This window comes from Pteropus vampyrus, unplaced genomic scaffold (assembly GCF_000151845.1).
Source record: "Pteropus vampyrus isolate Shadow unplaced genomic scaffold, Pvam_2.0 Scaffold167, whole genome shotgun sequence".
NCBI classification, from domain to species: domain Eukaryota; kingdom Metazoa; phylum Chordata; class Mammalia; order Chiroptera; family Pteropodidae; genus Pteropus; species Pteropus vampyrus.
The window spans coordinates 3,464,577-3,490,701 of record NW_011888948.1 but is presented as its reverse complement, the minus strand read 5'-3'; the positions used below and the strand labels follow the sequence as shown (position 1 = coordinate 3,490,701).

The 26,125-nt window shown below is 40.1% G+C and overlaps 1 protein-coding gene and 2 pseudogenes across 1 annotated transcript in view; 2 read left to right on the top strand and 1 right to left on the bottom strand.

Annotated features, from left to right (window-relative positions):
• The window catches only part of LOC105298916, an 8,457-nt pseudogene extending 412 nt beyond the window's left edge, over positions 1–8,045 (top strand).
• SLC25A15 (solute carrier family 25 member 15) overlaps positions 1–26,125 on the top strand; it is a 45,819-nt gene that overhangs the window by 454 nt on the left and 19,240 nt on the right. The gene's annotated exons all lie outside the window — the stretch shown is intronic.
• On the bottom strand, positions 21,097–22,219 carry LOC111745852 (annotated as a pseudogene).

Sequence of the window (26,125 nt, the reverse complement as noted above, 5' to 3'; positions counted from 1 at the left end):
ACGGCTTTAGAGATAAAAAGATATAAGAGAAAGACTTGGCCTTTTCTTGGCCCTCATGAAAGCAGTGACCAGTGGCCCAGAGAGATGAGAGAGGTCTCAAATCTGGAATGTATGAGCATAAACTCTGCAAGAAATGCCACCTAATGGGTCATGTGGGAACCTCTAGTTTAGAATTCTGTACTGGCGGTTGAGTATTTTCTCTGCCGTTTCAAATGAGAATCAGGATTTGTGGCAAATTTTTTGTGTGTTGAAAACCCAACTTACATTGAACAGATATTACTAAGATCCACTAGTCCTGACAGACCTTTGTGACAATGCTGAACACAGTAAACTCAGGGATGCTTTCCTTTGTCTTTTTTTTTTTTTAATTGAAGTATGAATATAACTTAGATACAGAAAAGTGCATGAATCATAAACATATTAATGAGAACTTGCTTAATGAATTATCACATTTAATTTGCCCATTTAAACCACCACCCAGATCAAGACATAGGACATTATCAGCAAGAAATAGTTAGTTTGATATCGTTTGATATCCAGTTGAAAATCCATCCTCAGTATAATGAACAATTCATCAAAATCACATTTAATAGTTACTTCGTCATTTTCCAATTTTTTATATATCCTTCACATAGGTTCTTTTGGGAAAAAAAAATAGTGACAAAGGAAACTGAAACTTCCATCCCAAATTCACAGTTTCTCTGGGAGAAGATCCTGTCCCAATTATCCTTATCCTAGTCGATGACATAGCCATCCTACCTCTGTCCTCACCAACTCCTCTAGACAGTTACAAAGGAGAAAACACTTCTATGTTGTTTAAATGTATTTTTTAGTTTCTTTGTTACAAGTAGCCTAGATTGTATCTTAACTAAGGTACCCTCTATGTCAAAACCTTGTTTCATCTTCTACAGAGTATTGCTATCTGAAATTTGAAATTGTCTCATGTATTATGTGCTTATACAGTTGGTATGGTGCTCTGTGTTCCATGAAGGCATGGACTTTCTCGTATTGACTACTGCAATCCTGGTTCCGAGAGCTATGCCTGTCAAAATATTTGGTGAATAAATTATTTCCAAGTACAAAGGAAAAAAAATAAGTGCAGAGAGTTTTAAGTAATTTCCCATCTTTATACATCTAGTAAATGGCAGAGTTGGATTCAAACTCAGAACCATCTAACTCTGATATTCTTGTTCATTCTAGAATACCTGAGGGTTTCTGACTTTAGTCACACATAAAAGTAACATGGGTGTGCTTGCTAATACACATTACTGAGTAGCTCAGACACTGACGCAGAAGGTCTGAAGCTGAGAGTCTAACGAGCACCCCCAGGTGATTCTAATCTGAAGCAACAGATTATTACTTGGATGAGTCTCGAAGGCATTATGTTAAGTACAAGGAGCCAGACCCAAGATACCACATACTGTGTGATTCCGTTTATATGACAATATAAAGAAGACAAAGCTATAGGGACTGATAAAGTGAAAAGACAATTAAAGCTTTGCTAAGATGTGTATAAAGTTTTGGAAAGAACTGTCATGTACATTATTTAATTTGATCATTATGATGACTGTTGAGGTAGGTAGGGTAAGGGTTTTTACCCCCAATTTACTAATGGGAAAACAAGCCTCAGAGAAGTTAAGTGAGTCAACCAAGTTACATGACCAGTAAATGCCAGCTCACAAGCCTCCCGACTCCTAACCTCAGTTCTTTCCCTGGTTCTTACACCCACTCAATGGCGTGTTTGTGTTCCATTGGCATTATTCCAGTCTGAATGTTGAAATTCAACTGACAACATCCATGTGCTGGTGTCAGCAAAACCATGCTTCTGACATTAGTGTGGTAAGACAAATTAAGAAAGAGCAAAGAAAACTTTAGGGACCTATCTGCTAGAGAGATTTTATTTAGAATGTATTTTAAATTAAGGTTGTAGGTGTTGATTGCACTAGTTAAAAGAAAGAGCTTTACGATTATACTATTGGAAACTCTCCTGCGCTGGCACAGATCAGCAGTAGTTGAAGACTACAGAGTTATCACGAATCAGCTTACACTACTAAGTAACTTTTTAAACCAGTCACTTGTCTCCCCTCTCCTTCCATCTTCCTTAGTAGGATAATAAATGAGTAACAAATGGCCTAGTTTAGATTTCACTTCTCCTGCTTTTTCTTGGTTAAAATTAAGTCCTAATACTTGCTGAAATAGCTTAAAGTCAGAGGTGGAAGAGAAACAGTTATCAAGGAGACTGTTTAAGGGAAGTGGCTGATGCTTCGATAATTGTATTTTCCACAACAAGAAAACCTTGTATTGGTAAAATAAACTTATAAGTCACTGTATTGCAGTATCCAGTAGGACAGTGATGATTATTCAGATTCTTTAATCAAATAATGATGCGGCAAGAAAAATAAACATGTTTCAAAGATCACTTAAGCCCTCCAACTGTTAAACTTGATTTTGATTTATGTTAAATAGGAGATAACCCTTTTGGGAAAAGTAGTAATAAATTTACCACCATGCACTAATGTTAAAGCTGATCTCAAGGTGATCTCGCGTCATGAATGCTTAAAGTATTGTGAAGAAGACAGTCTGCCTTTTCAGGTTTTAAATATGTATTGGTGACATTGTTTAGTGTTAATGGTCCACAATACTAAGCAAATGTTAAAGTCAACAACAACAATAACAAAAGGAGAAGGATATCCTGCTGTATTCTGGAGGGTTAGTTTCCTGGGTCTCCTTACCTCCTCACCACACAGAGATCTGGTGGAGACAGGGCCTCATACTATTAGCAGGTATTACAGCTATGGGAAGGGCGCCATGTGGCACAGATCACCCACAAAATTCTCATAATTAGAGCAAAATAAACTCTAACATGTTTTTAAAACTATTTAAAAATTTTTCCAAGAAAATAAAAGCAAGAAAAAGGAGACTAAAGCAGTCGCACTAAAACACTTTAGCTCCAGTGTTAGAGTGGATGTAGCAGCACCTGGCTTTTCCAAAGTGGGCAGAGCCAGAGACCAGGCTCCACCCGCTTCTGTGGGACTTGGCAAGTTTTCTAATCCTCTCTGCGCCTCAGGTGTTTTATCTGTGGAAGGGGTAATAAGGGCAGTACCCACCTCACAAGGATTGCTGTGAGGATTGAGTGGGTTACAGTATTTATCCGTGTTTGTAACAATGGCTAGCACACAGTAAACACTATGCATTTGCTACTGTTACAGTATATATTGAAAGGTGGAACGTTAATATCATTTAAGGTTTATTTAAAATTAAAGAAGCTGTGGCGAAACAATTTTATTTTTTAAATTAAACATTAATTTTGAAATAATTTTTGGCATACATTAAAGTCACAAAAACAGTACAAATATTTTCCTTATATCCTTAACCCAGATTACCTAAATGTTAGCATTTCATCACATTTGTTTTTCTCATTCTCATTCTCTCTCCCATAATCCTTTTTCTCAAAACACTTGAGATTAAGTTATAGACATAATACCCTTTACCTCAAAATAATTTTGAGTGTATTTCCTAAAACAAAGACATTCTCTCACATAAGCACAGTACAATCATAAAATTAGGAAGTTAACATTGATACAATACAATAATTCATTCTACAAAGTTTATTCAAATTTCATCAACTGTCACAGTGATGTCCTTAACAGCAAAAGGCAAACTTTTTTTTTTCCGGGCCAGCGCCCAGTGAGGCATCACTAGTTGCATTTAATTCCATCCTCTTTATCCTGCTCGATTCAGTTCAGTTCCTCAGTCTGTCTTTGTCCTTCATGACCTTGATGTTTTTAACAGTTCAGGCCAGTTATTTTGCAGCATACCTCAAAATTTTTTTCTGATGTTTCCTAGTCATTAGATTGAAGGCACTTATTTTTGCCAGGAGAACCATAGAAGTGAGGTGTGTCCTCTGTGCTTCATATCAAGAGGAGAGATGTTTATTTGTCCCATTACTGGTGGTATTAAAATTGAACAGTTGGATGAAGAGGTACACAGGGAGAGGTCTGGAAAGGTCATGAGCACAGGAGCTTCTGTCTCCACGAAGTTGGGATGTGTCACCAGTCTGGCACATAGATGTATTCACCAACTCTGAACTTCCTGCAGAAAACAATTTTGATTGAGAATGTTAAATTTATCTAGAAGGCTAGTAAACAACTGTCCTTTATTTTTTAATTAAATTTATTGGGGTATTATTGGTTTATAACATTATATAAGTTTCAAGTGTATGATTCTATAATACATCATCTGTGTATGGCATTGTGTGCTCACCACCCAAAGTCCAGTTTCCCTCCTTCGACACATATCTGACTTCCTTTACCCTCTTCATCCTCCCCTTCCTTCCCTCGGGTAACGAAGCTATTTTCTGTGTCGATGAATTTGATTGTTTTGTTTGTTCATTCATTGCTTTCTGTTTTATATCCCAAATATGAGTGAAATCATATGGTTCTTGTCCTTTTCCATTAGACTTAGTTCACTTAGCATAATACTCTCAAGATCTATCCATGTTGTTGCAAATGGCAGTATTCCATAATTTTTTATGGCTGAGTAATATTCCATTGTAATACGTACCATATCTTCCTTATCCATTCATCCGTTGAAGGACACTTAGGTTGTTTCCATGTCTTGGCTATTGTGAATAATGCTGCGATGAACATAGGCTCCCACGTTGGGTGCATATATATTAATAAATATTATGTATTCTTGATGTATTATCCCCTATATCATTATAAAATGTCCATCTTTGTCTTTTGTACACCCACTTTACTTTAGATGCCATTTGCTCAGCGTATCATCTTTCACCTCTTTACTCTGAGACTATGTTTGTCTTTGTAGTTGAGATGCATCTCCTGAAGGCAAAATATAGTTGGGTCTTGTTTTCTAATGTATCCTGCTACTCTATGCCTTTTAATTGGTGAATTCAGTCCATTTACATTTAGGGTTATTATTGATATACCAGGTTTTCCTATAGCCATTTTATCTTTTGTTTTCTGGTGCTCTGTGTCTCTCCATTGTTTCTTTTCCCTTGTGTTTGTCTGCTATTTTAGTTTGGTGGCATTCTATAATTTTTTCCTCCCTTTCCTCTTTTTTATGTTACGCATCTCAGTTCTAGATTTCCGTTTAGTAGTTACCATTATGTTTATGCAAAAAAAAAGTTTCATATGTACAATAGTCCTTTTTGTTCCGATTGAATCTTATCTCCATTCCCCTTGGCAAGTATAGTTCTTCCCCCCTTTTATGTTTTTGTTATCCATTTTTTTATGCTGTGCATTCATTTTCATATTACAGAAGCTATAGTTTTTTAAAAAATGCTTTTACCCCCTTTAACTTGTATACTATAATAGGGGTTTAATATCCTATTCTGAAATAAAGTTTCAACTTCTTACTTCTGTCTGTCTCTTAGTCATCTCATTCACAGTTTTGTATCCTTTTGTGTTTTTGTTTCAACTAGAAGAGCTCCTTTTCAACATTTCTTATAATGGAAGTATTGTCATGATAAATTCCCTCAGCTTTTGTTTGTTTGGAAAATCCTTTATTTCTCCTTCATACCTAAAGGATAAATTTGCTGGATAAGTTATTGTTGGCTAGTGATTTTTTTCTTTTACTAATTTGAATATTTGATTCCACTCTCTCTTAGCTTGTAAGGTTTTTGCTGAAAAGTCCGATGATAATCTAATGGAATTTCCTTTACAAGTTACAGCCTTTCCCTCCCCCACCCCCCCACCCCCCCCAGCTGCCTGGAGAATTCTTTCTTTGTCATTATTTATTTACAGTTTTAATATAATGTGCCTTGGAAAAGGCCTTTAGGGATTGAGATAATTAGGTACTTTTTTAGCTTCCTGAATTCCATGGTCCACTTCTTTCCATAGGTTTGGGAAGTTCTCATTGATTATTCATTTGAATAGGGTCTCGGTTCCCTACTTCTCTTCTCCTCTGGTATACTCATTATTCTTATATTGCTCTTTCTAATACATTCAGAGAGTTCTCACAGGGTTTTTTCATTTTGTAAACTCTCAATTCTCTTTCTTTTTCCATTTGAATCATTTCTAGATTTCTATCTTCAAGATCACTAATTCTTTCTTCCATCTGGTCTGCTGTATTTCCTAGGCTCTCTAATTCATTCTCCATCACATTTATTGAGTTCTTCAGCCTCAAAATTTGTTTGTTTCTTTTTTTTATAGCTTTAATCTCTTTAGTAAAGTACTTCTTTTGTTTGTCGGTTTTATTCCTGAGCTCATTAAACTGCCTTTCTGAATTTTCTTGTAGCTCATTGAGTGTTTTTCAGAACTGCAGTCTTGAGTTCTGTCATTTAACTCTCAGTCTTCCATGTCTTTGAGTTTGTTTTCTGGAGACTTTTCAGTTTCTTTTTAGCTACCTTGTTAACTTGGTTATTCATGGTACTTAATGGATTATTTCACTGCTTGGGGATTTGAGGTATTGAAATCTTTAAGTATTCTTTTGCTTTTAACATTTAGCAGATTAGTAAGTAGAAGTCTTTATTTTGTTTTCCAGTAGATGGTGCTATAGCGCAAGTTTTTCTTTTCTGTTTCTGTACTGCTGGGACTTCTGGGATCTTGGTGAGGCAGTGTTGTTTGGGCTATGGAAAATGCTCCATATTCCCCGAGGAGGTGGGCGTCCCCTCTGTGACCAGGCGATTTTGGTCTCATGGCAACAACCCCATAGTAGAGTGTGGTGGGCAATGGGGCTCTGGACCTATGAGCTCCCAGTGCTGCCTCCTTATAACCAACCAGAAGCTGCCAGCCACATAGTACTATCTGAGGTATCCTAGCTGCCTCTAACGAGTTCCTTCATGACAGTTGGGGATGTGGGGGAGGAAGGGTGAGGAATGAGTGGGTAAGGGAGGCAGGTTCACCCATCTGTGGCTTTCTTTTTTCTACTGGGTTTAGCCACAGTGTGTACCAGCCACTCAGGCTGCAATGTCGCTTCTGTCTCTCTGATCCGCTACAGGCTGCTAAGTGAGGGCAATCATCTGACACCTCCTTTGCTACTAGGTCAGCTAGAGCCGGGTGGGCAATGGGAATGGTGTTGGTTTGCATGACTGCAGCTTTATTTTTTCTCTGGCAAAAAAAAGGCAGCTGATTAATCTCAGCTACTACACCTTTGCACAACGTCTCACCCCTGTCACTAGGCTCAGCTGCAATGTGTACCCGCCATTCGGGCTGGAATGCTGACTCTGCCCCTTTGGCACTTTCTTAACTGCCAAGTGAGGGATACAACCCGACCCGCCACTGCTGCCCCATCAGCTGGGGTCCACAGCCAGCACTGGACTGCGTCTGCACTCTCATCTCTGTCCTTCCCCCTCCTATATCCCCTGCTCACTTTGATATGCTCACCTTCAGATTTCTCAATGCATTGATCTCTCACACATTCGTGTGTTGAGCAGGGTATCCTTTTTTGAATTATAATTGTCCCACTTGTAACTTTAAAGGGCAGCCCAAGAGGTCATCTTACTCCACCATGATGCTGACATCACACAAACACTATCCTTCATAAGGATGTCTTCTGATTTCAAATGTAGCACTTCTAGAGAACACCAAAGCCAAATTTTGTAACGATTAATACTTCTAGACCTAACAGTGAATTTTCATCAGTCAACCTTTATCAGATAGTCCAGGGAGAATATATTGTTGTCTTAAAGAATTTTAATTATTTCTATTTGCGAGTACTGAAGAAAATGAAATTAAAGAATTTCAAGAAATAAGGAGAATACTGTTTCCAGCCAATTCATGGTGTAGCAGATCTCTGGAATCTATGATTCAAAGGCAGAAATCTAAGTAAAAATCATACCGATATGCTCCGTGGGACTGCCACCATGCCACCATCATGGACACCAGCTGTGTGCAGCCTATCAAGCCAGCCAGAGTCATCAAGGTGCTGGGCAGGACAGGCTCAAGAACAGTACAGTGCATGCTGTACTCGTGGAATTCATGGATGACGAGCCGCTCTATCATCCACAACTTGAAAGGCCCACGCGTGAGGGCAACGTGCTCACCTTATTAGAATCAGAGTGAGAGGCTCCAAGGCTGCACTGAATTTGTGTCTGGGTCCTGGATGTCTGGGTCCACCACTTGGCCCATGGGGCCGATCTTTGACTGTTAATAAAGCATTTATGTTGTACGTAAAAAAAATACATCGATATCGCATTCACTTGTATTACAAAGCAATAAGTACACTTAGCATTGGATGTTAAGAAGTTTTTAAAATATTCTGAATTTTAGCACGTACTTGGATGAAGCCAGTCTGAAAGTTTAGGAAGGGTCATATCCTGAGACATAGATAGGCATTCTTGGTTCTCTGCAGCAGGATGGGAGACAGGAAATACCAGAGTGGAGAATTAGACCTGCCCTCCAGGATCACAGGGGTGCAGATGGGCAAGGGTTGGTCTACCTGCCAGAATGCTATATTTGAAGCCTATGGTGACAGCTATTTAGGTACAACATAGTAGTTATGTTTATTGCCATATAACACACACACCACCCAAATAATATGTGTGCGTGTGTGTGTGTGTGTGTGTGTATATATATATATATATATAATCATATAGCTAACCTAACATATATGTATAATCATATATATGTATATAAACTACTCTGATTCCAAAGCACTCTGTGAAATTTGTTGGCTAATAAGTAAAAGTGAGATTCAATGATTAGTAGTCACTAAGCTGAAAAATGTTATGCATACTATAAATAATTATATAGAAATATTGAACACAGACTAAATTATACAAAGTTATGAAATAGCAACAAAGTTAGCAAAATAGTAGGTTAGCTTAATGGTACACACAATTTCATTTCATCTTAATGTATTTCTTTTCCGTAATATCTAATCTACCCCAGATTCATTTCTTACATTATTTAAATATTATGCTAATTTTATGAAATGCCTTAGATCTAAGTAAATAGTATATATTGGGATGACCTAAACGAATAATGCACCTAGAAAGATTGGGTAAAAGTTAGAAATGTTCTGCCAGTCTGCCATTTGCTGTCAATCTGTTCATGCTAGTGGACCACAGTAGGGCAAATAGAGAAGCCTTTTCTCCTTGTTGGCTGAACGATAGAACACAAATGTCGTAGTATAGGTGAGTTGCAGGTACTGCAGCTGCTTGCTTATGCATTCATCAAAATGCTTGCTTGTTTTATTCTGCTTTTCATTTTACTTGCTCTGTCTGTATATACTTCATATGCAATCAAATTTAATTTATATTATGAATTACTTTTCAGTCACTACCATCGCCTGTATATATAACTTTATTTTTCAGGAAATATGTTGCTTTGTTGTCTATAATATACCACTATTCATTGATAGCAATATATTTACTTTTAGCTATATGATTTTATATTTTATTTACAGAGTTGGTACACATTATTGAACATCTAGTATTTATGATTTCATAGTTCCATTTTATATGTATGAAATCAGTATACTTTATGTGTCAAATAATCCTTTTCCCTAAAATCTACTCTAAATTAACTTTCAATGCTTCTATGTAAAAGAGTACATAAAACTTTTTCAAACAAAATTGGGAGATACCATACAACCTGCAATATAGTGATTATAACAATAATGTTAACTGCCATGAATGAGTACTAAACAATTTATATCTGTTGACTCATTTAATATTTTGAATGACATCAGGATTATCCAATGCAGGGTAATTGTGTGTCACAGCAGATGGATGACACCATGTAACAAGGAGTCCAGGAACAGTCAATATTTGGGAATCCTACTAGCCAGGCTGACAGTGGCGTTGGTACACCGAAGTTGTTCTTTTTAAAATAAGCCTGCAGAACAAACCCACATATCCGTAATTAATTTGAATTTACTCGTGACCCCACTAGCAAATGTATTAAATTATTATGAACATCTTTATAAAGGCAATGTCCTTGCTGAAGGCACAAGAAAGAAGGAGAGAAGGAGGCTAGATGTGCTCACTTGAGGTGTAGCTTGTCATGAGGTTTCCTGATTCGGGTAGGGAGTGGGTATTGTGTGGCAAAATGTTGGATATAATATTTCCCTTTTTTCATGGGAGAAGTGAGAGCTGTTTTGTCTACGCACCTTCCACATGGTAAATTTGTATCTTTCTCCCTGTATATACATATAGTTCCAGCTAATCTAGTGTGTAAACCTATAAACTCAATAGATCAAACTATAGTATCAAACACAGCCTAAAACATAAAATAAATATAGATGTATGATATTTGTATCAATATGTAACATTTAGTATTGGAATAAAGTTTAGTCCCCTTGGTATACAAAGATTAGTAAAATTTCATCCCTTTTTCAAGGGTTGGTGAGCTGATTGGGGTCACAGATTAACAGGTGATATAACAATATATATGAGCAATAGGTGCAAAGTGACACACTCACAGGCTCCTAAGGGGGCCCAGATGGAGGAGCGTCCTCAGCCACATTAGCCTTTCCACAACCTCTTCAGAGTCCAAAGCCAGAGGGCAGGGCGAGGGGGAGGTGGCATGAAAGACTGCCAAAGCAGTGCTTTCAGGAGATGGGACAGAAGAGGAAGCAGTTTTGTGCCCTTCAAATTAGACAGTCTAGATGCTTGCCTTTTCTACCTCTGTGTAAAATGACTCTTTCTCAGTATATTTACAAGTAAAATCACTTTGGATTTTAAGTTTATCGAAGACCAGGATCGTGTCATTCTAATGTGCACTGCACAGCATAAGACATAGAACTGTGCTGAAACAGTGCATAACAAATGATTTCTGGGGATGACAGAGATGTTTCCGGGCAGGACTGTCCTCAGGCCAAATTCTGAAGTATCTATATGTTACCTGGCCCCTGCCCCTAATTCCTTGCCTTTTTGTACTCATTCTCTCCCCAGTACCGGCCAGTATGCTGCCTTCCTTCTTCTCAGAGCCTCCATGCGTTGGGCCTCACCCAGGCCTGGCACCCTGGCCAAATCCCCTTTCCAAATTAGCCTTCTCCTCCCCTCTCCTGCCTGTCAAACTCCCTCTCTCTCATCTAACCACCAGGAGGACAGATATATATGTGATTTAACTTACACTAATGTATAAAAGCCCAAATTGCTGGTTTATTATACCAGCTATCGTAAAAAAATTTTAAAAAATTAATTTTTAAAAGAACTTTTAAATTCCAATAAGTAAAGGTCACTTCAGCTGAGATTGTTTTCTTTTTGTTCTCCTGCCCTCTCAAATTGTGCCCTCAGGAAACTGCTTCTCTACCGGAGTTAATTAGCATTGACCCTTGGATGCATTCGTAATGTTCAAGTGCCCCTGGAGCAAAAATAATCTCACTTCACATAAAACACTCCTATTGTGTGTGCACAGCTCCTACTGAAGACTACAAAAGACTGGAATCTGAGCTTCTGGGTCCTATCATTCCTCTCCCCTCCATCCCAGACCCCCAGTCTAAACCACCAGTATCTTGGGCATCGATGATTTCAATAGTCACCTAACTGGCTCTCTTCCCCAGTTCTCACTCTTCTACAATTTTTTCTCTACCTAGCTGCCAAAGCAATTGTAATAACTTAATTCAGACCATCTTTTTCACCTGTTTAAAATCCTGAATTGGCTTCCCATTGCACATAGAATTATTTTTCTTCCTAGAGGATAAGATTTCATTATCTTACAAATAAACCTAACACTGAACAGGTAAAGAAACACTGAACAGGTAAAGTACCAGTGTGGAGGCCTGGTGATGAAAGGATGGAGGGATCCACTTTGTTTCCCCCATGTCCCCAGACTGGAAAGATATTTCTATTACACAGGAATAAGGGCAGCTGACATACTCAGCAATCTATTCTGTAGATGCTCTGAGCTAAGGCATAGAAAATCTTACCAGGTGGGGTCTGTGTAGGACAAGGAACTAGGCTTAAAGGCTTTCAATGACCAGCCCTCGCCTGCTCCTCTGCCCTCCTTCCCCACCTCTCTCCTCACCTTGCTCACTGCATTCCAGCAATGTGGTCTTTTTGTTCTTTGTACAGGTACAGCACAGCTTTCTTTAGAGCTTTTAGCTTTGTCATGGAATATTCTTTTACCTGGAATATGCTTCTTAGAGATTGTCCCATAATTGGTTCCCTCACATCTTTCTAATGTAGGTCAACAGTCACTTTCTAATGCAGGTCAACAGTCAACCCTCCCATTCCATCACACGGCCTTGTTTCGTTGCCTTCCCAGCACTTATCACTATCTGACAAGATCTCCTTCCATTTTCGTTTCCTCAACACATTCACTGAGTGCCTGCAGTGGGCACCATCTTATGCACTTGGGTTATACTAGGGTACAAACAGACAAGCTTCCTGCCTCACAGAGCTTACAGATCTTGTCAGTCCTGTTGTTTGCTGATTTATTGTCAGCCTCCCCCATTAGAATATAAGCTGCATGAGAGGAAGGACCTTGTTCAGCCTTGTTCACTGCTTTATTCCCAGAGCCTAAAACAGTGCCTGGCACATCATTCAAGATCAATCAATATTCGCTGATAAATAAACAAATGTTTATATTTTTATTAGGGTACATAAAACAACATTTTAATTTCCTGGTGTTGTGATAAAGTTAATTCATTCAGTCGCTACTTAATTATAAAAAATGAGGCAAATAAGAAACCTAATTATTAATTATTCAAATCATTAATGTTGGGGTGATCTAAAATCCATCATTTTCCCAGTAGCACTGAGGGGTCCTCGGCTTTTTCCGCTGACGAGGTAAAGAATTATCAGTGAGATTTAGAAAAAGTAAGATTAAAGTCTTACTTTAAGACTGCCACTTCAAGAGAGAAATGGGCTGTACCAAAGACGGCTGTATCTCTGTGGAACTTAGGGTATGTGTCTTATATTGACTTCTGGATGTGTGTTTATAGGGATAGTGCTAGATAATTGGTATGTGAGGTTATTTTGATTGACATTTAGCTGTTATATAAGCCTTTGCTTACTGTTCATGCAGTTACCCAGAATTCAGTCTGTTATAATTATATTCATGAACTTCTGGGCACATGCATGATTTTTATAAAGATGGTATAACAAAGCTAAGTTTACGGGAAGGTTAGGGTAATACTAACTGCACAAACACTTGTGCCCAGAGCAAGTCAGCATCTATTTTATGGCTTTTCACTCCTTTGTGCCTCGAGATGTAAGGATAATTTATAACCATAAAATGGGGGTTCCAGGGAAGTCCTAAGGGAGGTCTTTGAGAGGGGCCTTCATGCCTTATTCATGTCTACCTAACTACTTAACAAAATGATCAATGATAACAATAATTAGCATTTATTGATCACTTACTATGTGTCAGTCACTGTAATAAGTGCTTTATATGTATTATCTCATGTTGTCTTTACAAATTCCATGACCATTTTCCCTTTTTAAGATGAGAAATTTGGGGCTAAAAGAAGCTGTTCACCCAAAAAACAAACCCATAGATACAGACAACAGTATGGTGGTTACCAGAAGGGGAGGCGGGTAGGGGAGGACGAATTGAGTAAAGGGGGTCAAATATATGGCAGCGGTTCTCCACAGCAGGAAACTAGACTTTTGATGGTCAGCACAGAATACACAGCTATCGAATTATAATGTTATTAACCATTAACATTATATGTAATGTTATTAACCATTGTTACTTCAATAGATTTTTTTTTAAAGTTGTTTACCATCACAAAGCCAAAAGATCGGAGAGCCAGGCTTCAAGGACAGGACAGTTCAACTCCCGAGTCCATGCTTTCAGCTTTCTCTCTGTGCTACCCCTCCACACGTCCACATTCACAGCACAAAGAATGTCTACTTTACTCAATGGCTCCCTCTACCACCCTCTGAATAAACTCATCACTCTCAGCAGGGCCTGTGGGACCGTTGGAGATCAGCCCTGTTTCTTTGCTACCCTCCTCTATTATGCTCACCTCCTACCCTGCACTGAATCACTGTGATGCCCAGACTTTGCCACGCTTCTTTCCCCTCCTTGCAATTGTATGGTTTGTTCCCTTCTTTGAAACTCCTACTCATAGCTCCTATTTCTACTTCAAGACTCAGCATTCAACTCCTTCAGATGCCCTTCTTGGTTTTCTGAGCTGAGTTATGTGCCCTTACCTCATTGCTCCCTAGCACCTTGAACACGCCTCTATAATTCTCAATGGACTGTCTTCCTTCACTGTAGTACAAGGAGATGAGGCTTTGCTTTTTAAAATTTATTTATTTTAATTAGTTTCAATTATACAGTACATTGGTTAGACATCTATATAGTTCATAAAATGATCCACCAATTGCTCTCTCCCTCCCCTGACCCTCCGCCTAACCAACATTTCAATGCTAACTGCATTTCCTATGCTGTGCTTGTGACCACCCATCAGCTACTAATTTGTATTTCTTTAACCCTTCACCCCATTCTCCCAGTCCCCCAAACCCCTTCCCCTCTGTTCGTCACCAAATTGTCCATTATATTCGTGAATCTGTTTTTGATTAGTTTGTTCTTTTTATTCCTTAGATTCCACATATAAGTGAAATCATATAGTGTTTATCTTTCTCTGACTTAAATAGATTCTAGGTCCATCAAAGCAATATCTTTTTCCATCCCCTTCCTTTTAGTCTATGTGTGTCTTTTAATCTGAAGTGAATCTCTTGTAGGCAGCATGTAGGAGTCCTGTTTTCTTATCCATTCAGCTTCTCTGTCTTTTAGTTGGAGCATTTAATTCTTTTCCATTTGAGGTACTTATTGATAGAAATGTAGTTGTTACCATTCTTTATTCCTGTTTTGATACATGTTTTTTCTTCTTAAAAAAAGGTCTTCCAACATTTCCTGTAATACTGGGTTGGTGGTGATAAATTCCTTTAGCTTATTTTTGTCTGTGAAGCTCTTTATCTGTCTTTCAACTCTAAATGATAGCTTGCTGGATAAAGTATTCTTGGTTGTAGATACTGGGTTTTCACTATGTCGAATATTTTTTGCCAAGCCTTTCTGTCCTGTATAGTTTCTTTTGAGAAATCAGCTGCCAGTCTTATGGGTGTTCCCTTGTAGGTAACTATCTGCTTTTCTCCTGCTGCTTTTAAGATTCTTTCTTTGTATTTAACTTTTGGCATTTTAATTATGATGTGTCTTGGTGTGGGCCTTTTGGATCTCTGATTTTGGGGACTCTCTGAGCATCCTGAGGTTTTATGTCCATTTCCTTAACCAAGTTAGGGAAGTTTTCCATCATTATTTCTTCAAACAGCTGTTCAACATCTTGATTTTCTTCTGTTATTTAGAGCCTTAATAGTGTCCCATATGCTCCTTAAATTATTTATATAGTCTTGGCATCTTATCTCTTGCCATTATGATTGCATGTCCTTGGCTTTCTCATCCTCTAGACAGGGCATTTGATCCTTTTCTTTTTCACTTTGTTTATCCCCTTGTTTATTCCATTTAATATACTTCTCATCTCAGATAATGTGTTCTTCATTTCTGACTGGTTCCCTTTTATAATTTCCATTTCCACTTTTATGTTTTTTATCTCTTTGGTGACGTTATCACTGAATTTCTCTCATATGTTTTCTGCTTCTTTGTCTTTCCATTTTGCCTGCCTTTCTGTGTCTGTTTCTATATACTAAGCAAAGCTCCTAAGTCTCCCAGTCTTATTAGTGTGGATTTGTGAAGTAGGTCTCCAGTGGCACAGTCCTGAGAGAGGTTCAGCTACAGGCCAAATTTAGCCCCAGCCTATGCCCCTCGGGGCCACCTGTTAGGATTCAACAAGCAATCCACAGATGCTGTGCTTATACATCTATAAAGCCACAGCAGAAACCGAGGCCAGCTGCCTTCAGTGTGAAAGGAGCACCTGACTCGCTGAGGATATACCTGGATGTGGCTTGGGTGGGGCCGTGAGTTAGGGGAGGCAGGGTTTCAGGGCATCCTCTGGGTGGAGCGACCTCTGTTATCCAGTTTGATCATGTCTCAGTTATGGCGGTGCTGTGTCCGTGCACTGGGAGGAGGGAGGACTCAACGAGGAACAATGGATATCACCCGTACTTCTGTACAGAGTGGGTCTCGCATAGGCCCTCACTCCGACAATGTCTCCCTATAAGTCCCTGGTGTCCCCCTGTGAGCAGTCAAATCTGCACTGGTGCTCAGAGTGAGCAGGTCTGACACTGGGAAAGTCTGCTCATGGACACGGCCTCTTTAAGACACATCTGCCACTGCCACAGCCTCCATCTCACTCAGCTGCTCGAGGCTGGACAGCCTCGTTCTACCTTCTGCCATTGCAGGAGGATTTCTTGGATTTCTCCCTAGTTGTATGGCTTCTTCATCCAGATCCCAGGCCATTTTTCCTTGCTCTTTGCTCCTTGTTTTTGTCACAACTTTGATTTGGTTGCCAGAAGGATGAACAGAGCCTCTATCATCTATGCCATTTTTTTTCCTCTCTGAGGCTTTGCTTTCATCTCCAAATTTCCAGTGCTTAGCACAAAGCTTAGACTAGAAATGCTAAATGATGGATCTTCATTTGAGGATTAGCTGAATGCCACATTTTAGCATTTCACACTTGGTGGGGAAGAATCCTATTATAAAGAGAGTTTAGAATGTAACTTGTAGAATCGTCACTGGCACAATCACATGGAGCATATAAATGGTAGCTGTGAAGCAGAGATATTGGGTGTGGTGTGGTGGCAGTAGGGGTGGTGCTTGGAGTATCAGTTGGTAGAACCATACCTTTCCCCCCATCCTCATTCCAGAAGACTTATTCTACTCATCCAGCTGGAAGAAGAGAAGCTGAGATTTTTCCTTCAAGCATCTGACTCCAGACCTTATGCTAATCTCTAAGATATGTTGCCTCAAATTTACAGGGCCTTCCAAAGAATGAATGCATCCTTTATCTGTGTATTTTTTTAGTGGTTTGTCTAGAACAATCAGTTTTCTAAAACCACCTTTTAAATGTTTATAAATGGCTGTGTTTAGTGACACTTATAGAAAAATTAAGTAATTTACCCAAGTTTACACAACTATTAATAGAGCAATTTGCCTCTAGACCCTGTTCTCTTAACCACTAGAATATTTTGTCTTAAAAACAATTCAGCCATTCAATTATTTTTTCTACAATTACTTGTTGAGCTCCACGATGTGCCAGCAACTGTTCCCAACCAGCAATGTTTGGTAGAACTTTCAGTGATCCGTATCTGTCCTGCCCAATATGGTAGCTACTAGCCACATGTGGCTATTGAGCACTTGAAATATGGCTAGAACAAGAAGCACTGGATTTTAGATTTATTTTATTGTAATTAAGTTAAGTAGCCACATGTAGCTATGGGCTGCCAAAGTGGAAAGTATAATTGTCGACATTAGGGAAACATAAGTTAAAAACAAAGGTCCTTGCTCTTATGGAGTTTACATGCGAGAGTGAAGGTAGAGGTGAGAGGAAGAGACAGACAGTAATGAGAAGCATAATAAATAAGTAAATTATATAAGGATGGGCTGGGTTGCATTTTAAAATAGGGTGGTCAGACCAATCTTAGAACTTTAGGATCCTGTGGTTATGATAATTCAGTCTGATCCAGTTTCGACTCCACTTCCTCTCCTCCCTTTCCTCTTGAGAGTTCAGCTCCTTGAGGATGGGGCAGGAAGGGGCTAAGAAAGAAAGGCTTCCCTTTTGAACTGGCCTTGCTCTGGGTCCATCTGATGCTGGTGGTTTCTGCCAGGGTGAGGGCTCCTCAGAGACGGTGGTGTGGAGTTTTCTAAGGGATAGTGTACCAGTTCACTCCATGAAGGAGTACCCCCTCATATGAGGTCAGCTGTGTTTCTCTTCTGTCATTAGCCCACCCCAACACCCTCTTTGGGGAGGGTATACCCCCTCCTTTGCTTCCCTGGGAAGCTCCAGGGCTCCTCCCCTTCCTGTGGCCTGGCTGTTCTTCCCCAGGCCACTATCCCAGGTGGCCAAATCTCCCCACCTTCAGAAGTCTCTGTGTGAGAAATAGGCACTAATCCTCATGTCTATGTGACCCCTATACTCTAGCCATCCCAAGATACACACTATACTCTCTTCCTCATGCTCATCTCTCCCTGGACTGTAACTGCACCATGGAGCATGCTGGCTTGGAAAGAGAGCTATTCTCTTTGATATTTGGTAATGCAAGCCCTGTACTCTCTCCGCCCCACTATAGTCTCTGCCTGTGACTAGTGACAAATATCTCCTCCCACCCACCTAATCAATTCCTCTCCCAGTACCAGCTGTGGTAGCAAAGCCTGGGCAAGGAGGGTCAGGCTGATGGATGATGAAACTGTGGGTTCCTCTTGGTTAACTTGACAAGGTGTTATTAACACACTCGTAGTGGCTCTCTCAAGAATGCATGGTGCTTAGCATCTCTTCCCCTAAGCTTTCAGCCTTAGCACCAGTTTGGGACAAGAGAAATCCTACTCAGCATTCTTAAACTTTTTGGTGTTAAATCACAAGTATAATTTTAAACTATTTATTAAATAATCAATATATACAGTCTCCTTGGGGGGGAATATAAAGACCTCTTTTGGCTGTCCTGTTTGATTCATAGAAGGAGATTCTCTATAAGAGGACAGTGTTACACTTCAAATCAACCACTCACCACAGAGACCAAAATACATGAGAGAAGAAGACAAATCTAAGAACTGTAGGGTTGAGACAGCCTAGCATGATGATCGCCATGATGATGATGGCCTGCTCTGGTTAATAGTGACCAGACTAGGAACTATTCCTCCAGATTCAATGGTGAAGATATATATTTAGTCCCTGAGCTGATGGCAGCACTTCTTTGGCAGTTCAAGCTGAATTTAAGTGCTTCTTGCTTCTGAAAACTTGAAGGGATATTTCTGATTGCTGTCAGATATAAAGATGAGAAATGAAAAAAGAACCTGAAGGATAAAATTTATGCATATGATACTTTTGATATGTTTGCATTTCTAATATAATAGAACCAATTTTAAGTAGATTTTATAGCTTCTAATAATCATAATAGAAAAAAGGCAAAGAGAACTGGCCTTTACAGCTTTTGTTTATAGTTTTATTTATAAAATGCTTGTCATGCTTACTTTGCATTATTAATTTGGTAAGTGTGAAAGATGTGCAAGTGTGCTAATACTTTTCATTTGTTTTACTATGAGATAGATTATTGTTCACTCAATTTCTCAAGCCACATTTTAGTACCAATTTCAAAACCAGTTTTGGTATCACATCTAAAGGAAGGCATCGTCAATGAATGTGCATGTGGCTCTAAGAGTTAGTAACTGAATATTTCCTGTATTTAAAGCAAATTAACCTTTAGAAAAGTATCCATTGTAGATAGATCCACATGTGAGAAATCACACGTGTGCGCGCGCGCGTACAGACACACACACACACACACACACAAGAGAAAGAACCATATACATTTGCAACTTTAATACTGGTAAATTCTACAACAGTGATGCAATCCAACAGGTTTATCCAATGATTCATTTCAACATATAGTACCTAAAACCCACCACGGAATAGGCCCAGGGCCAGGCCAGAATTAAGCCACAGCTCCTGTATCTCAACAGGGGACACAGAGCAGATTCTGGACTAGGCCCTGAAAGCTCAGCAAGTGGCTCCTCCCCAACTCAGGTCTCCTCTCCCAGCAGTCCCAGCCTTATGCTCCAGGGAGCCAGACGGCCACATTTCCCAAATGCGCTGCCCTGATGCATTCCTCCAAGCCTTTGTGCCATTTCCTTGGACAGGAACTCTTGCTCGGTCTGTCTGGAGTGGGCATGAGTCATGTTTTCTGGCTGCTTAGCATTGTTTGAAACCCTTGCCTATGTTCAGAGAACTTCCTAACAATGAATCCTGTCTCTCCAAAACAGAAGTCAGAAATCCCAGCCCCCTTTGCAGATCAGGGTATGGGCAAGTGACTCAGGCTCCAACCATCAGCTTTGTCTACATGAGATATCAATTTGGAAATGAGCAATATAAAGCAGTAGGCATGACATGGAAGTGGCTTATAAGGCAGAGGTGGTAGGAAAGTTAGCCAGTTTTGGAAGAGCAGGAGCTACAAGACTGAAGCTCTGGCATGAAAAGGCAGCAGTACCAACTCACAGCCTAAGCAGCTTCCACAGTTGACCTGGGCCTGGGGACTTGTTTTGAAAAGTTCTTCAGGGTGCCTCATTTCCCCATTCAGCAATCAAGAGCTTACCCATTGTCTTTTTAATCAACTCCTTTTGTGCTCCAGAGTTAGCCTCCACTGATTGCAACTAAGAGCCCTGAGTCATGCTCAACAGACTTTCATTCTCTTAAAAAAGGGTCATTTACCTTTCAAAACCCACCCTGATATGGGGGTCTCCTGGGGACTCCCCCGAAACCCTCTTTTCTATCCTTTCCTCACACCCTTCCCTGGGATGCCACACTACCCATGCCCCTCTTGCCACATGCCCTCCCCAAATTACATTTATTTGTTTCTTCCTTCTCTACTTGGACTGAGGTTTCTTTGAGGCTAGCCATTGTCTCTTTCATTTCTGTATTTCTAGCACTTAGTTTGGGTTGACAGAGCCTAGCATGTGATCGGTATTAAATGAAAGTTTGTAATTGATATGAATCAGTGATCTGATTGGCTTAGGAGAACCAGGGATCAGGAAAAGGCATGTAAGGTGGCCATGGCTAAATAAGTCTTGGTCAATAGTAGGGATTTAGACAGGCAGTATTGGTTGGGATCATCCGATCTATATTGACATGTAATCTGCCTTTTAAAAATGATTATATCCCTAAGCACTTCCCCATATCCTTAATTCGCCGTAGGGGACATTCGTGATTATGCAACAGAACTCTGCTTCCCTACACCACCGGGTCTGCAGTGGTGATGTCTCAGGGACAGTGTGCCTCTTCCTCAGTCTCAAGGGCCTACATCATCATTGGTTTAAACTAGATTTGACTAACCAGTGGCCTGCCAGCGAAATCTAGCCTGCCACCTCTTTTTGCATGGCTGTGAGCCTTGTAAAATATTTTCTAGTTTTTTTTGACAATTATTTAAGACCTTTAGTAACAGGTGCTTGCAGTTTGTTGACTTTTTTTTTAATGAAATTGTAAACTTTTACTACAAATTAAAAATGAATTTCTTAAAAATCTCACCTTGACCAGATATGAAACAATTTAAAAATCTTTAAAAATGTATTGAGGAAAACCAGGCTTAAAAAAAAAAGTTTGTCATTACCAAAAAAGAGATATCTTTAGGTAAAACAAACAAACAAAACCCATGTTGCAGTGATAATGCAGATAGTTCTAGTTATCTGGACAACAGGTGTAAAAGCAAGCACTTACGGTCTTCAGCTCCAATCTTTTGCTCATTTCTTATTGCTGGACCTTCATATTTATTTCTTCTTGTTGGATGACTAAACCTGGCGACGGTAGAGACAGTAAGCGGGCGTTTACTCAGCCCTGCCCTGCTCAGCCTCAGAGCAGAATTCTCAGCTGGTGGATGGGCTGTTTTGTCTCTGCCATCCTGTGGTTTAGGGGTTTCTGGACATCTGCGTCAGTAACCGAAGCTATGGCGGTATCGATGCTGAGGCGGCTGCTCACCTTGGGTCTCATCTCCTTGATTTTCCTTGTGCTCTTCATGGCTGTCTGTGGTGAAGAGGCCCCCGCAGAATCAAGGTCTATAGCCGCGATACGTACTCTGTCTCACTGGTCTACCTTGTTCCTCTGCACCCCGGCCGCCAGCACCCTGCATCGCCTCTCCCTGCAGAGGAGGCTGGAATGTTGCAGTCGAGGCCCACAGGGTCTCCGTCAGTAGTGAGGTGGGAACTGTCGCCTGTGGCAGGGCTGTTGGGCCTGGCCTTCGGAGGGCTCTCGGATCCCTCATCCTCTCCCCCATTCTCACGCTCTGGTAGTACCGGGGGTGATTGCGTGGCCCCCGCACGTGGGCAGTGTGTCTCAGGGTTACAGTCTGCTGCGCATTCACGCCTGCGCTGGAACGCCACCGGGGCTAGTGACATTTGCCGCCTCTGCACCCTTTTCTCCTCCAACATCAAACTCCAGAGTTGAAGGTACTTCCTGGGGTCATCCTTCTTCACGGCATTCTGGTGCACAACTACATCTGCCTCGATGTCGTTCCTGTTGATGAAACCATATCTGTTTCTTATGTTGAACCATTTTACGTCCCCAAACCGTCGTTGTGATGACCTCTTTGTCCCCGCTGGCAGGCACCTATGATAAGGCTGCTGGTGGTGGTACCCTGCTTGGTGTTAGCAGCCCTGAGGGCGGGGGCAGCAGAGGGGCGGGGCCGGTGGCTGCTGGGTTTCTGCATAGCTGCTCGCGGCTGTGGTAATGGTGGAGCTAGGCTAGAGGTGGCAGTGGAGCTGCTCAGGGCTCTCTGGGGGCTGCTCTCCACTCACGATGAAACTCCTTTACAATTTTAAATGGTTGGAAAAAAAATTTTTAAAGAATATTTTGTGACAGGTAAAAATTACATGAAATTCAAATTTCAGTATTCATAAAGTTTTATTGGCACACAACCACATTTATCTATTACAGTGTCTATGGCTGCTTTTGCTTGCAACAGCAGGAAATGAATAGATGTGAGATCACATATTCTCCAAAGCCTAAACTATGTACTAGCTGGTCCTTTTCAGAAGTTTACTGACCCTTCTCCTAAACCAATTACGGTAACTATATTCTCTTCTCAATGTTTATGTTTTGGGGAGCATGAGACTGGGCCAATAAAATATAACAGACGGTTTGACAGATGGCTTCTGGAAAAGGCTTTTTCTTCTCTGATAAAAAGGAGATATGGGATAACGCTTACTTTCTGCCTTTGGATGTTGCATGTGAGAATGTGATAGAGCTACAGCAGCCACTTTGTGATCATGAGGGAAAAGTCAAGAGAATCACAGAGAAGCTGACCCAGATACTTTTGAGCTGTTAAATTAACCAACCCTAGAAATTTATACCTCTATATTTCTTTTTGTATTTAAAATAAATATACTAATACTTGAACATTCTGTTACTTGCAGCCAAATATATCCTAAAGCATATGATTTAAGAAAATGATTTTTAAAATTATTGCACAGTATTTCCTCTTATTAAAGATCCATTAAGTTTAAACAATTTATGGGCATTTCCCCTAACTCTTTGCTATTATAAATTATGTCCTTTTAAAAAACATAATTTTACAAATTTAAACCTAAGGCTCATGATATGTTCAGATCAGTTATTAAAAAGCTGCTAAGTAAAAGAACTTGGGTAAAAGGTACAAACTTCTAGTTGTAAGATAAACACTAGAGATGTAATGTACAACATGATGGCTATCACTCACACTACTGGATATATAGGAAAGTTGTTAAGAGTAAATCTAAAGAATTCTCATCACAAGGAGAAAATTTTTTTCCTTTTTTATTTCTTTTTATTGTATCTATGTGAAAAGATGGATATTAGCTGAACTTACTATAGTGATCATTTCACAGTATATGTAAAACAAACCATCATGTTGTATGCCTTAAACTTATACAGTGATATATGTCAATTATTTCTCAATAAAACTGGAAAACAAACTGAAATTGCCTCCCTTTAAAATACTGTCCTAACAACTCTTTCATGGGATACTAACTACCCCCTTATTCCACATAGACAGAAATCCAAATCCATATTCATTTCCAATACAAACTCTACCTGATTCCAAAAAAAAAAAAAATTGAGTTTTCAATGAAAGTTACATCAGTAGCCAAGAATATTCAATGGGAGTCAAAATTATGTAATCAAAGCATTTCCCCCTTTTTCTCATTAATTAAAAGTACTTTGAATCAGAGATAATTTATGTTTTTGAATATTTGCAACTCCAATTAACACTTTGTTAAAACATGCCCACGTGGGTATCAGGGCCAAAATCTTTCAAGTGGCAAAATTATTTCTTTCAGTATCATTAACCAGTGCATTGTGAAATTCTGTTGAAATGGTAAAGGCTCCCTATTCCATGTCGCCACTCTGTCCCCTTACCTCTGACCTATGTCACACCTACCGCTTCATTACAGAGCCAGCTGCACTAATGTCTCTGGATTGTGCAATCTCAAGTGCAGCAAACAGCTACCTGAAGCAAAGAGATCAGTGCATTGACTTGTTTGTTGTTTTAAACCCAGGTCTGAAATACTTCTGGGTTGACCTACCTACACTGAGAGCAGTGATTAATCTAAAATTCTGTTTTCAAGAAGCCATCAGATTCCGGGGGGGAATTACCCTTAGAACAAACTTTGCATGGACACTTTCATGATTCAGTGACAACTAATTAGTTCCTTGAGCCCCTGTGAGATGTTAAGCTTCTTGACATCTGTATACTTCTCTATTCCTAAAACAAAAATAGCAGAAAGAGCCACTGCTGTGAGGAATTTTAAACTGCTATGGAAATTTTATAAAATATTATTGAGAGAGATCTATTCCAGGAGAAAGAACTTTTGGTTCCTGCAAAATTCTTCATTTTAAGAGGAAGCCTTCTGGAAGGTATTACTGTATAGTGTAGTGGTTAAGAACACTACACTTTGTTGAACAACTAGGATTGAACAAGAACTAGAATGGGATAGAACTTTGACAAATCTCAACTCTTAGTACATGTATAACATTGGACAAGTGACTTCATCCCTCTAAGCCTCAGTTTTTTTCACCAGCTTCATTCGTACCAGCCATGGAGTTACAGCAAGCAAGACAGCAAGCAGAGGAAAAATGTATGAGAGTTTGTGCAAAAAAAAAAAAAAAGCAAATCCTGTAGATTAGAGGTTAAAAATTCGCAGGCAAGTTTCCTGGTTGCTCCTTAGTTTACAGAATAAATTGAGGCTGAGGGTTGCTAAGGAGAGGTAAAGGAGAGAAGAAATGTCGAAGGCTTGGGGAGAGTGATGAGAGTTTGGAACAGGCTTTGTGAGAGTAGGAGAGGAAGGGGCTAAAGAGAGACAAGACAAAGTATGGGGGAGGCGGAGGAGGAAATGACGGCTCAGCAGGATTGCCAAACAGTGATCTACAGTAGCACAGGGTGGATTGCTCCTGGAGCAGAGGAATTCAAAGGAAATGTAGTCACGTGATGGCTGGGAAGGACTCACTAAAAGTCAAACAGATTTTTAAGCAAGCATCCGGGCTCCAAGTCCAGAGCTCCTTTTAAGCTATAACAGGAGATCTGGGTCTGTCCTTAATTAGCTTTCCTTTGGGTCTATTTTCTAGTTTGCAAATACCTCTGGACCAGGTGATACTCAAAGTCCCTCAGTCCTCTAGAATGTTGTAACTGGATGTTCTGCTCCTGGAACTGCTTCTCATTAATTATGCTACACGCTACTTTACGCAAGTCATTGAAACTCCCTGACTTGTTTCTGTAATTGAATTATGTTCCAGAAGCTTGAGTTTTCAAGTGCTGGTCCTATGAACGCAGTCTTTATCTTGGTTTGATGCCCGAATTTATCAGTAGCTCTGAGATGTTCATAGCACCTCCTCCCTCGGGGCGAGTGGGGAGAAGGGATCTGTTCAGTTGTGCGTTCAAGTTAATCATTCACACAAGTCAAATCAAATATTTGTCATTGGACCGCACTGAACATCCCTTAACTACACTGCAGCAGTCCAACACAATATCCAAACAGGACAGAAAGTTGTAAAAGAAAATACCATGTTTAAAGTAAGAAAACATGGTGTAGAAATGAACCAAAGCAGACCCAAGGCCTTGACTGAGTGTTACATTGAGTAGCCCCCAGGAAAAGACCAAGACCCTTGACTGAGTTGATGTTAGCTGCGTCTTCGGGCTCTAGAGAAAATTCCTTTACTCCCAGCATACAACAGATTCCTTGAGTAGAGCTATTTAATAAACTGCCAGAGAGCCATAGATACAGCCTAAAAGATCAGAGAGGCCGACTTCGTTACAGGTTTTGTCCGTGGGATGCAGTTCGTTGAGGGAGGCAAAATGGGAAAAAAATTTTTTAACCGGCAATAAGAGAATTTTTCATTATTTCCTTTCCGGTAGTCGTATTCAATTATAATTTAAAATTAAGGCCTTGAGCCCCGAGTTCCAGCAAGATTAACCAGCCTAGAGACTTTTGTCCATCCTCCTAACACCCCACACCCGCCGCCCTGAGGTCCCATTAGAGTGGAGCCTCACGGAGGGCCTCCGGGAACCTAGGGGAAGGAAAGCAACGGAGAAGCGGGGCCGCCCGCAGCTCCTGCAGCTCCTGCAGCCCCCGGCCGCGGCCCC